The sequence below is a fragment of the Protopterus annectens genome, chromosome 3.part1 (genome assembly GCF_019279795.1).
Source record: "Protopterus annectens isolate FY-2018-M chromosome 3.part1, PAN1.0, whole genome shotgun sequence".
In the NCBI taxonomy this organism is placed as follows: domain Eukaryota; kingdom Metazoa; phylum Chordata; order Ceratodontiformes; family Protopteridae; genus Protopterus; species Protopterus annectens.
The window spans coordinates 861,048,289-861,062,212 of record NC_056732.1 but is presented as its reverse complement, the minus strand read 5'-3'; positions in this window follow the sequence as shown (position 1 = coordinate 861,062,212).

Below are 13,924 nucleotides of genomic sequence, written 5' to 3'. Positions count from 1 at the left end.
GGCAGTTGTTTTTTGGGGTACCTGGTTCCGGCCATCCGACACACTGCAGTTTTGCCTCAAGGGAGTATTCAAAATACTCAAGACGTAACCAAAAAGACTGTTAAGAAACCTGAGAATCCAGTGGGACAGATCGAAGCGGGCTGGAAAGACCATCGTGATGTGAAAACCAAACTTGCGCACATGAACTTGAGTGATGCTGCCATATACTGGGCAGGTATATCACCCATGTATGGCGGAGTTAAATCAATATGGGAGCTGCGAAAACTGTCCAAACTTCTCGAAGTAATGAGTAATGCGACTTTTTCTGCTCTTGAACTGATAACTGATGAACCGAATGCCATGAGAACTGCAGTGCTCCAAAACCGAATGGCTCTTGACTTCACCCTAGCGGCGAGAGGCGGAACTTGCGCTTTAATAAAAAAAATTGCTGTGCGTTTATTCCTGACCATCAGCATGAAATTAACGATCATCTCGAGGTGATTCAGCAAGTGTCGGCCATGACCAAGCCAGGCCCAAACCCTCTGACAGATTTTTTCCAGAATGCCTTTGGGGGGGTTGGGCAACATTTTTATGAACATATTGATTGCTATTGGGGTAGGATTACTCCTAATAGGAGTTTGTATTTGTTGTGAAATCCCCTGCATGAAGAGATTAGTTAAAGAATTCATAGATATATCCGTATCTGAGACTATGTATCAAAGTACTGAATTTGAAGAGCTGCTAGAATGCGAAACACTTTCATAAAAGTTTAAACTGAATGACTTTCTTAACTGCAAATCCTGAATGGAAGAGGTTAGGAAAAGAAGCAAGCTGTTTATTCTTTCTTGAAAATAGAATAAAAAAGTATTAACAGGAGGGAAATGTTAGAAAAAGATGTATTAATGTGTGTATGCTTAATGCCAAATTAATAATCAAGAATTTTAATATGATTTTCATTCTATTTTTCATGCACTGTATTTTATACAAATTGAGTTTCATATGAGACTGGAAAAGATGCTTTTTGAAAACTGCAGTATGCTTCCTGAAACTTGCAAGTTGCCCTCTGACCTAGTAACTGCTAGCACAGCAATATTCATGTTTATGCCTTGTGGAAATGTAATTGAGAAGCAGGTGTTTATCTGCTAGGTCAGAAGTGAATGAATGCACAATGTCTTATGTTATAAATATAATGGTTTTAGAAAAACAGCTCTGTCCAGAGGATGGGAACCTCTGCAGCTGTAGTAATTTAGAGATAAAGTAGACAAAGGATTATTAGAGAAATGAACTGCTAGCATTGTGCTTGATTTAGCCGTAGTATCTTGAGTGTAACATAACATGTATCTAACTGGGAGTAATCAAGGCCATGTTGTTTTCCTCAGGAAGTTTCACATAAAAATTGATAAATCAGCAGAAATTCATGGGAAAGATGGTCAGCAGATGATGATGAAAAAGGTGGTAAACTGTTACGTCAGCATGGTAGGACACAACCAGTTTAAGAATGTATAAAAATGAAAGAATTTCCTGTTTCTCGTTAGACAAACTCTGTATTAGCACGTTTTTGTCTCCTTGCTGCAAGATTAAAGTGCCTTAACCTGAACCTACCGTGTTTTGATCATTTTTAAAGTATATTTTTCCTTTGACACATATAAGTAGATTAAGGTTTAAAGACCCACATATGAGGGGCTGCAGTGAGGTGTGCCATGTGCCACTACAAAGAATGTTCTATATTTCCTTTCTCTTCTTGTGTATATGTAGGTGAATGTTTCAGCAGCTTGACTCATCCAGTTTGCTTCCAGGTAGATATAAGGTCAGGACTCAGAGCACATTTGTGTTTTGCACAGAAGCAAGTGGTTACTGATTCAGTTTACTTTAACAACAGTTTTATGAGTGTTTAACCCTGGATTACATCACTTCTTTTTTTAATAATGACATTCTAAAATCTTATAAAGATTTAAATTTTGTTTTACATACAAACCCACTGCCCTTTTGATGGAGGGCTACTTAGCAATATGTCACAAATGTGTGCTTCCTCAAGGAGAATAACATGATGACTGAGGTTTCTGTTTAGCAACAACAAGCACACAACAATACAATACAGCATTTACTTTTCTCAACCTCTTGGAGAACATGTAAGAGCTCTCTTTTTTTAAATCTTAATACTGAAAAATAATTTCCTAAAATTTTTTGGCTTGCCAAATTTTTGATCAATGATAACCAATTGTTCAAAAGCAGAAGACATTTTTAAGACTCAAGTGCTTCTTTTAAGACAGACTATTTTTCACGGATTGTTTTAACATCAATATCAGGAGAATACAAAAATATCTATATCCTCAAACAAACAAACAAACAAACAAACAAGTTCTTAATTGATAAGGGTAAGTGAAATTGTACTGAATGAATCATAATGAGATAGAAAATCATTATAAAACGTTTTTAATCTTACATGTTGTTCCCCTTTCTAATAACTGAAACACCATCCCTAATAAAACTTGACTATCCAAGGTGACATCTGTATAACCCAGTCCACAACCTACAACAGCCCACTCAAGTACAGGTCCCGACAACATGGATATGCAATTTTCAAGTGTCTATGTAGCCAGTTTGTTAGAGATGGGCATACTGTGACAATGAAATAATTGTCTCATGTTCATAGACAGCCATTTATTCCCTAAAGAAATAAAACTGTATGTGAGAAATGCACATACACAATTTCATTGAAGGCAAAAAAAACTTGCATACAAAGAAGTTTGTCTAGAACGCACACACATTCACTATATGCAATGTCCATCACACACATAGATCATTGTATGCTGAGGCACTAAAATGCAATATTCCCAAACCTCAACAACCTCCTAAGCCTACAAACAATACCTGTCCTCAGCAATCTCTAAAGCACTCAACAAAAGCAGCACCTAACACCACACATACACCTACATCCAATGGAGCTCCATCAGCAAAGGCCACAAGGCAAGCAAACACACTACCCAGGACCTTTGTCATAAGGGAGTCTATTGTATGACACACAGATGCCCTACCAGATTGTATAAGGAGAAGGTAACAGTAACATGCTTTTCTGGAGACAGGATCCACCAAATTATGCATGCACTCAGGTCACTACACCACTGGTTCCAGTATAATACTATCATAGGCTATGCTGCCATTAAAGACCCAAGACATACTTCCATAGGCTATAAGAAGAGAGGCATTGTTGACCTCTCTGAACATGTGTCTCAGGCAGGTATGTGCATTGCATTGAGCAATATTCTACCTTCACCAAAGAAGAGGCTACAGTATAAACAAAAGATGACGGACTTCAATAATTGGCTGTTTCTGGTGCATTTCTGGGGGATTCAATATTTGTCAGCATATGAGGACATGGTTATCAAACCATGTTGCTTTGCAAAAAATGGTCTGCAACTATCTCCACTAGGCTTCTGAATATTGTCAAAAACTTTATCCAGTCCCTTAGAGCCTTTTTTAGGTAATGTCAAATTGACAAACCTATCAAGATAGCAAATACCCCCCCCCCCAAAAAAAAAAAAAAAAAAAAAACTAAAGGTGTTACTGCTCAATGCTAGGAACCTAAACAAGAAACTACACACCTTACAAGCTCTCCTTTTTTCTGGAAAATATAGACATCTGTGCCATTAAAAAGCTATGATTTACATCCACAGAAAGTATTCCAGCAGTGCACACCTTCAGTGCCTTCCACACATTTAGACCATCATCTGCACAGACTGAACAAAAGGTGGATTCTCAATATATATTTGCAACAAGCATAGCTCTAGGTTGTTTAAACTGAATGATGCCCTGGAATGTATCCACATGCAAATCACCATAGGCAATGTCCCATACCATATCCTAGCAAGCTGTAGGTCACCCTTTACATCCCTAGAACCCCAGAGCTCATACCTAGAACTACTGGAGGCACTCACCATTAAACTAAATACCCTATTCATGGGAGACTTTAACTACCCCTGTATAGACTGAGAAGCATGCACTGTCTCCTACTTGCAGGCACAACCATCCTTGGACTTTATTAACACAAATACCCTTGACCAGATAGAGCGCACACCCACCAGAGGTTCAAACATACTGGACCTGGTAATCATCAATATGGGAGAGCACTGCAGCCACCCCCAGTGTCATGTCTCATTAGTCAGGTTGGATTACAAAGCTGTCTTTTTCAAAATAGATATTCAGCTTGGTATTCCTAGCAAACCATGTAACACTTAGTAACTACTCCAAAGCAAACTACATTCTATTAAGTGATAGTTTGTCAAAGATCAATGCTCCTCCCAACCCCAGGTTCACAGCAACCTATGCATAATTGTTCCCAGAGACCCTGTACAACTATGAAAATGGCTGTATAGAAGCTGCTGTACCTACTAAAAATAAGCTCAAAACAAACTAAAAACAAACCACACTGGTGGAATCTTAACTTTAAGATGGAATAAAACAAAAAAAAGTCATGGCTAAAATCAGGAAGAACAACTCCCATAATGATAGCAGCTCCCTAATTTAACTGAACAGGAAACTAGGAGGACTAAGTCCAACAAGGCTAATTACAGGGGCAAACTAGCCTCACTGGCTAAAGACAAACACAAGGTCTTCTGCAAATATGTCCAAAACTTCAAAGGCAGCAAACATCAGTGTAATGAACTGGTGGTCAAAAGTGCCACCTTCACTGATCAGTGTGACATAGAAAATTTGCTGGCTGACAAATTCAGCTCAAACTTCACCATCCCCACTCCACCCCATGCCTCCCCCATGAAATAACTACTAGTATAACTCCCCAACTATTAATAGGGAGCGTGTCCTAGCAGAACTCACTAAGGCAAAAGCACAGGCTCAGTAGGTGCCACCAATATCCTAGGATGCCTCCTAGATAGCTTGAAACATGACCTATCTGGACCACTCAAGTCACTTTTCAACTATAGACGTGAAATAGGTTTTGTATCAAGAGAATGGAAGACTACAATGGTTATTCCATTTCACAAGAATGTACCATTATCTGGTCCTAGAAACTACACACCTATTAGTCTGACTAGTCTATTATGCAAAGCCATGGAACAAATTTTCATGGAAATGGTCAATAAAGGCATAAGCAACCTTCAGACAGTGAACTCAACCAAGGGAAGGTCATACCTACTAAACCTGGTGGACTTATCTGAAAAGCTCAGCAAGGCAATGGATGAGGAGAAACAGTACATACCACTTAGCTGGACATGGCTAAGGTGTTAGATACAATACACCACTGAGAGGTATATTTGATAAACTCACTGAATCGGGCATAATCACCTACATAATTCAGTGGATTGCCAGCTGGCTCACAGATGTGACCTAGGAAGTCAGGACTGGAGAGACCACTTCCACTGGGGTACCCCAGGGCTCCATGCTGGAACTTTTTTGTTTCACCTTTACTCCTCAGAGGTAAAGGCTAATGTTAAAAGCCTTTGGTTAACCCAGTTCACATATGACTGCAGTTTGGGAGCTATCATACATTTCTCCATTTTGAAACAAACATCTTACAAGCGGGTCTAACACAGACAAAACACTGGTGTCAAAGTCTCAGATTAAAACTCAAAACCAAGAAATGCATAATAGTGCCTTTTGGGAAAACAGACACCCAGGTTAAGTACTCCATCAATAAAACTCCTCTAAGAGCTGACCTGGTAGTCAGGGATCTGGGAACATATGTAGACATTAATCTGGCCTTTGGCCAACAAGTGGCCAAGGTAGTTAGAAAATCATTCTGTGTCACCCAGCTTATAAGTAAGGTTGTAGCATCCATGTCCAAGGAAGTCATAGTGCCACTTTATTTGGCCTTTATCAAACCCTTCATTGAGGATAATGCCCCCTTTGGCATGTACCCGACCAGACATATGCAACAACTGGAATGCCCAGAAAGGTTCCTTACTTAGAGAATCCAGTGTATGAATAAATTGTCCTCTATGGATTGCCTTAATGCCATCTCTCTATATACTCAGTCTGCTACAGGATACTAAGAGGTGATCTATGCCTGACATACAAGGCATCTTCGGATCCAGCTCTGATGGACCTTGTGCACATCTGCAAAGTGAACAGCATCAGAACCACTAGATCCAAGGATTTAAATTTTGCTTGTGACATAAATAAGACATGTTGGTGAGACAGATATGTGTCTCAGAGGATGCTCATGTTCTGGAACAGGGTCCCCAATCCATGTGAAGCTGAATGCATTCCTAACCCTATTTATGTGTAAAAGTGACCAATAGAAGGGAAATCAGAAATTCACCATGTATCTTTTCCCATGTCTAGGGATAGACTGAGGCATCCAGTAATGCACAAACTGACATAATCCCCCTCACATAACCTCTAGAAACTTCCTAACTAACATATCCCCTCCTAATAAACACCCATGAAGTATAGGGACACAATTGGGTTAAGTTGCATGGCTAAGCTTATAAGGGTCCTGGTGGTCATTAGGCTAGTATATACCTATGAACCTAAAAACCTACAAAACACTACAATTATATTAAAAAAAATGTGATGGAAAAAACATTCAAGGAACAAAAATACAAGCACTTGCTGAAGCATATATCAGATGATATATTAGATATTTCATTAAATAACACTACAAGCTCAGTGAAATATTGAGCAGACATATAGCATCTAACATTTCATTGTCAGCTATGAATCATAATGATTTAGAAAATATATACAAACATATTTTTATTTGTAGATGATGTTACCCTACCTAATAAGTAAACTACTGTCCTTTGTAAAACTAAATAACTAATGTCCTTTGTTAAACTAAATAAAACAATACACTTTTAGTAAACACACTATTGATGAAGAAGACATTCAAGCAAATGAAAATCTAAGCTCTTGCTCAGAACATGCAGCAGAAGAGATTTTAGACATTCTGATTGGTAATACTATAAGCTCTGTGAAATATTGTGCGAACATATAGCCTCTGATTTTTCAGTTTCTACTATTAATCATGACTTAATAATAATAATAATAATAATAATAATAATAATAACTATTTTATATATATTTTATATATATATATAAAATATATAGATATTTTATATATATATATATATATATATATATATATATATATATATATATACATATATATATATATATATATATATATATATATGATGCTACTTCCCAGCTGGTAACAATATCCCTCCACTAAAAAACCTCCTCAGCTGGGTAAATCATTACCTTCCACAAGAAACCATAATATTAGGTGATTTTAATATAGACTGGCTATCCTGTTCCAACCACCATCCAGCCCACCATGTAAATCTTCATGTTTTTTTCCAATTGTCAAAGGAAAAATCAAAGATCAATGCAACCAAGGTTCAGCTAAGGTTCCTTTATTCTTATACAAGAAGACAAAAATGCAGTTCAGAAATTTGTCTGACATTATACAGGAAATACTTCATTATTATACTGTTCTGTAAGCCATTGCCCTCTAAGCTGACGTAATTAAATACAACTCTAAGCATTGTTCTAAAACAGGTGTTTACTAAGTTTTTCTGCTGATATAACAATTATAAATGTTCCCATGAGAAAGTTTTCTCAAAAACAACATGGCCTTGCTGACCACCGGTCTGTAATGATTTGGTGTTACAATTCGTGATTCTTTCTTACTTCGAGTACAAAGCATATACTGATTACAGCCTTATAGTCGTATCTAGTTCCTCTACAGCTGCAGTGTTCATTCAACACAAACAAGGTTATTTGCTCAAGTCTAATTTAATTTCAGAATACTGTATTTTTCTATTTTCCTAACGCTAGCAAAATCATCTGTTTCTCAGTGTATGAACAAGGTCATTCACTGAGCTAACTAGAAGCAAAGTCAGAAAGTACATGCAATTATTTTCATGCTGTAGCAGAATAAATGTGTTAACCCTTTTAGGCTTCTAATGCAGCAAGCATAATGCTAAAACATATATGAATACATATTTTACTATATATGTGAATACATATTTTTCTTACATTTCCCCCCTATTAACACTTTTATTCTCTTCAAAAGCATAAACAGTTAATTTCTTCTCCCAACCTCTCCCACATGGGATTTGCGGTTAGGTGAGTCATTTAGTTTAAACTTCTGAAAGCATTTAATTTTCCAGCAATTTATCAACTTCAGTGTTTTGATACAAGGTTTCAGATACTGACATGTCTATCAATTCTTTAATCAGTTTTTTCATGCAGGGTATGCCTCAACACGCACACACTCCCAACAGGAGTATTCCCATACAGACAGCTATTAATATGTTCATTATGAAGGTTCCCCACCCCCAAACAGATTCTGGAAAAAGTCCGTCAGTGGATTGGGACCTGGTTCGGTCATGGCCAGCACTTGCTGTATCACCTCAAGGTGGTCGTTTATCTCATGTTGATAATCAGGTATATATGCGCAACACTCTTCTTTGATTAAAGCACACGTACCACCTCTCGCCGCTAGGGTGAAGTCGAGAGTCATACGGTTCTGGAGCACTACAGTTCTCATAGCATTCAGTTCATCAGTTATCAATTCAAGAGCAGAAAAAGTTGCATTACTCATTACTTCGAGAAGTTTAGACAGTTTTCGCAGTTCCCAAATCGATTTTGCCACTCCATATGCTGGTAATATGCCTGCCCACGATATGACAGCATCACTCAAGTCCATGTGCATCAGCTTGGTATCCACAGTATGATGGTCTTTCCAGCCCACCTTGATCCGTCCCACTGGATTCTCAGGCTTTCTGACAGCTTTCTTGGCTACATCTCAGGTATTTCGAATATTTCCCTGAGGCAAAACTGCAGTGTGTCATATGGCCAGAACCAGGTACCCCAAAAAACAACTGCCGGACCAATTCTCAGGTAACCATTTATATGCTTTCTTACCACACACAAAATAACAGTCCTCTACCTTAGTAGTTACTTTACTACGAAATGGCTTCCCTGCATGAAACATTTTCCTATCTATTACAGACAGTTGCTTAAAAATAACAGGATTACGTTGCACTTCGTCAATAGTTTTGTGCATGGACTCAAGAAATGAGTCATAATTCGAATTACAAACTGTATCCATTCTGTTTGCTTTGGTATAACATTTGTAATGTACAGTCACATTACACCTGCTCCAAGCCACTTGAATTGTGTCATTCTTATAAAAACATACAATTCCCTTTTGTGTCACAGGCAAATACAGTGCTACCTTATCATGTGCTTTGATAGCTACAGTCTCATATACCAAATTTTCCCAGGTCTCATTGACCCCTAGGGGGACTGCAGTCATTAATAACCCCCCGTATGCTGTTGGTATGGCTGTGCAAATCCAGCAATTCGAAACATTAAAAGTCTCAGCATATACACGTGTAATTGCCTGATAAGTGTTAAAGTTCGGGTGCCAATCTATGGTCGGCTCATCACTTTTATTCAGTTCAGCTAGTGTGGCCGAAAAAAGAATGGTCCACAGCAAAAAGATTATTGTTGTCAGTACAATTAACAGGATAACCATGCAATACTTCTGAGGTTGTTCTGCATTCCTGTTTGCTCTAGATTTTGTCATGTTTAGTCTTTCTGTGAAACAGCAAGATTTTTATCTAGCTCAAAGTTTTTGCAAGGTTTACAGTGTGTCAAATGGATCCAAGAGGCTTTCTCACCTATCTTGATTGCTGTGGGTGTCGACAAGAGGACCTGGTAAGGTCCCTCCCACTTTGGCGAGGTCCAATTCTTCAGCTTGACAATCTTCACCCAGACCCAGTCACCTGGGGCTACTGTCGCTTCCAATGGTTGATATGGCTCTATACCTGAAACAGAAGACTGCAAAAGATGTTTAGAGTTCAGCATACATCCCATATATCTTGTTAGTGTACAGTCTGCTTCCTGGTCCGTGGGCATGAGAGATTTCCACTGAGGGGTATAATATGCCCTCCCAAATATTATCTCAAAAGGGGTCAATCCTTTCACATTCAGAACAGTTCTCATGCTCAACAGTGCCAGGGACAGGCAGTACACCCAATTCTTTTGTGTATCTGACATCAACTTCCTAAGCTTCTTCTTTAAAATCCCATTGTGCCTCTCCACCAAACCTGCAGATTGAGGATGATATGCACAATGGTTTTTCAAAGAAATTCCAAAATATCTACTGAGTTGCTGTATAGTTTGATTTACGAAATGTGTGCCATTGTCACTGTAGATCCTTTCCGGTATACCAAATCTAGGAATAATCTCTTTAACCAGAGCCTTTGCAATCGTAGCTGCATCTGTATTTTTAGTCGGAAAGGCTTCCACCCATTTGGAAAACATATCTACGATGACAATGCAGTAACGTTTATTTTCACATTTACTCAATTCTATGAAATCCATACAAATAGTGTGAAATGGATACGGTGGTGTAGGGAAACTCACTTGCTTGGGCTTTAACGCCCCCTGTGCATGATGTTTGTTACAAGTGTGGCATGATAAACAAACTTTTTTTGCATAGTTTGTAAATCCGTATGTAGTGAATACCCGGTTGACTAACTGTACCATCCCCCATGTTAAGACATGGCATTGCCCATGGCTCAACAAAGCTGCATATCTAAACAAATTAGATGGCAATATTGGTTTTCCTTCTTTGGAGATGTACAGTCCTTCCTTGAGGGGTGCTCCTCGCCTTACCCACTTTTGTTTTTCTGCCTGTGTAGTAAGTGTTTGCATTGTTTTCAACATTTCTAAGTCTAAAATCTCAGAAGGTTGTAACTCCTCGTTCAAAAGAAATGCTTCTGAGGCTGCTTGCTTTGCAGCTGTGTCAGCTCTCGCATTACCTTTTGAAATCCTATCTTGTTGCTTGGTATGAGCTATGCATTTACAAATAGCTACTTTCTGAGGTAACTGAATTGATTCTAACAAATCTAAAATAAACTGTGCATGATTAATCGGTTTGCCAGTAGATGTCACCATTCCTCAATTTTTCCACTGTTGCGCAAAAACATGTACAGTAGAAAAAGCATACTGGCTGTCTGTAAAAATGTTCACACATTTATCCTTTGCTAAGGTACATGCTCGTGTCAAGGCAATCAATTCTGCTGCATGTGCAGATAAGCTATGTGGTAAAGGTTTTGCCTCTATAATTTCAGTATCAGAAACTACTGCATATCCTGTTAGGTTCCGTCCTGTAGGACCCTTTCTGCATGAGCCATCCACGTAATATGTCACCTCGGCATCATCCAAGGGAACAACCGTGAGATCTTTTCTGGGCAGTGTCTTTTGCTCAATTACCTGCAGGCAGCTGTGCGGTGTGCCATCTGCAGGAGTTGGAAGCAAGGTAGACGGATTCAAAGTTGTACAGCGTTCAATTGTCATGTGAGGTTGGCAAAACAAGATAGTCATACAAGACAGATGCCTAGCAGAGGAAAGATATGCTACCTTCTCTTGCAGTAAAATAATCGCGACTGCATGAGGCACTCTCAATGTGAGAGGGTGGAATAAAACTACTGAGGCCGAAGCCTGCACTGCCATTGCGGCTGCAACTACTGCTTGTACACAGTGGGGCAAAGACCACGTCACTGGGTCCAGTTGTGATGAATAGTAAGCAATGGGGCGTTGCTTGTCCCCATGCTGTTGTGTCAATACTGACGTCATATAACCTTGTTTACAATCTACGGTTTGGAAGAAACGTTTATGATAGTTTGGTAATCCTAAAACTAATGATGTTATCAACTGTTTCAGTTTACAAAAAGCTAATTCTACTTCTGGTGTCCATTGTATCAAATCTTGCGCTGCCATAGGCTTCTGTAAAATCAGGTTGGTTAACGGTGCAGATTCCAAAACATAGTTTGGGATCCAGCCCCGACAAAAATTAGTCGTGCCAAGAAAAGACATCATTTCCTTCTTGGTTGTGGGTTTTGGTGCTTGTAAGATTGCTATTTTTCTGTCTTCATCTAATGTCCTACCCTCTTTGGATATTACATATCCAAGGTACTTAACTTGTTTTCTCCAAAGCTGCAATTTATCTTTGCTTACTTTGTGTCCTTCAGCGGCTAAGAATTTCAATAATGCTATAGTGTCTTCCTTACAATCTTGCTGGGTGGGGGCTGCCAGCAGGATGTCATCAACATAAAGTAAAATCTGACTACCTTTCGGTGGGGTAAACCTGGCCAAGTTACTTGCCATCTCTTGTGAGAATATCGTTGGACTTTCACAATATCCCTGTGGTAGAAGTGTATATGTATACCGTTTCCCCTGAAATGTAAATGCAAACCAATACTGGCTGTCAGGGTGCATCAGTATTGAAAATAACGCATTGCTAATATCTACCACAGAAAAATATTTTTGTTGAGGCTTTAGATCATTCAATAGGGTGTGTGAATCTGGCACTGTGGGTGCCCTTGATATTACTGCGTCATTTACAGCTTGCAAATCTTGGGCCATACGCCATTCTCCATTTGCTTTTTTAACCGGGAATAAGGGTGTGTTACATGGTGAATCAGGAGATTGCACCAGTATTCCTTCCTTAAGTAAAGCTGCTATGATAGGTTTAATACCTGCTTCTGCATCTTTTCTTAAGGGGTACTGCCTTTTTTGCGGTCTAAACGCTGACTTTGGCATGATGGTAACTGGTCCTGCTGTACGAATAAGTCCTACATCTGATTTTCCTGTTGACCAGAGAGTCTCTGGTATTTCTAACAAAGCTTTTTCTTCCTCTTCTAGTAAGAGTGCTTCTCAGCTGTTCTCGCTTGACTGCAAGTGTACAGCTGGGTGTGTCTGTGTTATCCAATTCAATTTTTGTCTTTGTACTCCCTGTTCTGACAGTTCTGATTCTGTCTGCTTTTCCCATTTTGTGACTTTTTCTCCTAGGTCTGCCCATTTCATGCTCTTGTCCTTAGTTAAACTAACATGTGGTAATCGATTTGATTTATACAGTGCAAAGAACTCCTGGGGCAATGAACAGCTAACTACACCATTCCCTTTCATGTCCCAGTACAGATTACGCAATACTAATCTGTCTGCATGGTTTTTAAGCAATTCTTGTTCATATTCTTTGTCAGGTCCTGGTGTATTACAATAATATAGAGTACAGTGCAACAGGTGTTGTATGTCAATGCAAAGGGAGGGGAACTTACTGGTAGCTACATTCATTAACTCTCCAGTTATTGCCCCAGGACCGGTCATAACCAAGTCCTGGCTGTACCAATAAAATGTTTCACCCTCCGATTGCACTGCAAAAGTATTAATTTGTCGCTGTGCTTCCATACCCTGCATGGTCAGGACTACTGCTATGCCAAATAGTTGCATAAGGTCTCTGCCCAAAAGGTTCACTGGGCATTTCGCAGAAACAACAATTTTACTTTTCTGGGTTAATCCTGAAACAGGATCTGTTATTGCAATATTATGAGAGAGAGGCTCCTGATACAGCTGTCCATTAGCTGCTTTCACTAATATGTAATCATGTGACTCTGAATTCTCCGGTAGTTTGGAGGGGTGTACCAGGGTTCGTGATGCCCCTGAGTCACACAGAAATTTGACTTCCCTCCCCTCTACCAGGAGTGTAACTTCTGGTTTCGTGTCAGCCAAATAGAGCTCCAAGCTCAATAAGGCTAGGTCTAATATTTCATTGTCTTCACTATCGGTAGCTTCCTGCACTTCCTCTGTTTCTCCTAACACATTCTCTGCTCTGTCTATCACATTCTCATTTGTCCCTTCTTTGTTATTCCTATCTAGTGATTCTTGACTATCATATAGTCAGTCCTCACCCTCTTCATTTTTATCCTCCATAACTGCCTTCTTATTTTTCTTGCAATCCCTTGCCATATGTCCCTTTTTACCGCATTTGAAACATTCACCCCTTTTCTTTCGCCCTTCAAAGTCCTCTGATCGCTGATCAGATTGTTTGTTTCCCTGGGCATTCTTCTTGCCCTTCTTCCCAGACTGTACTAAATACATTTCTCCATCATCTACAGCAAATACTTGG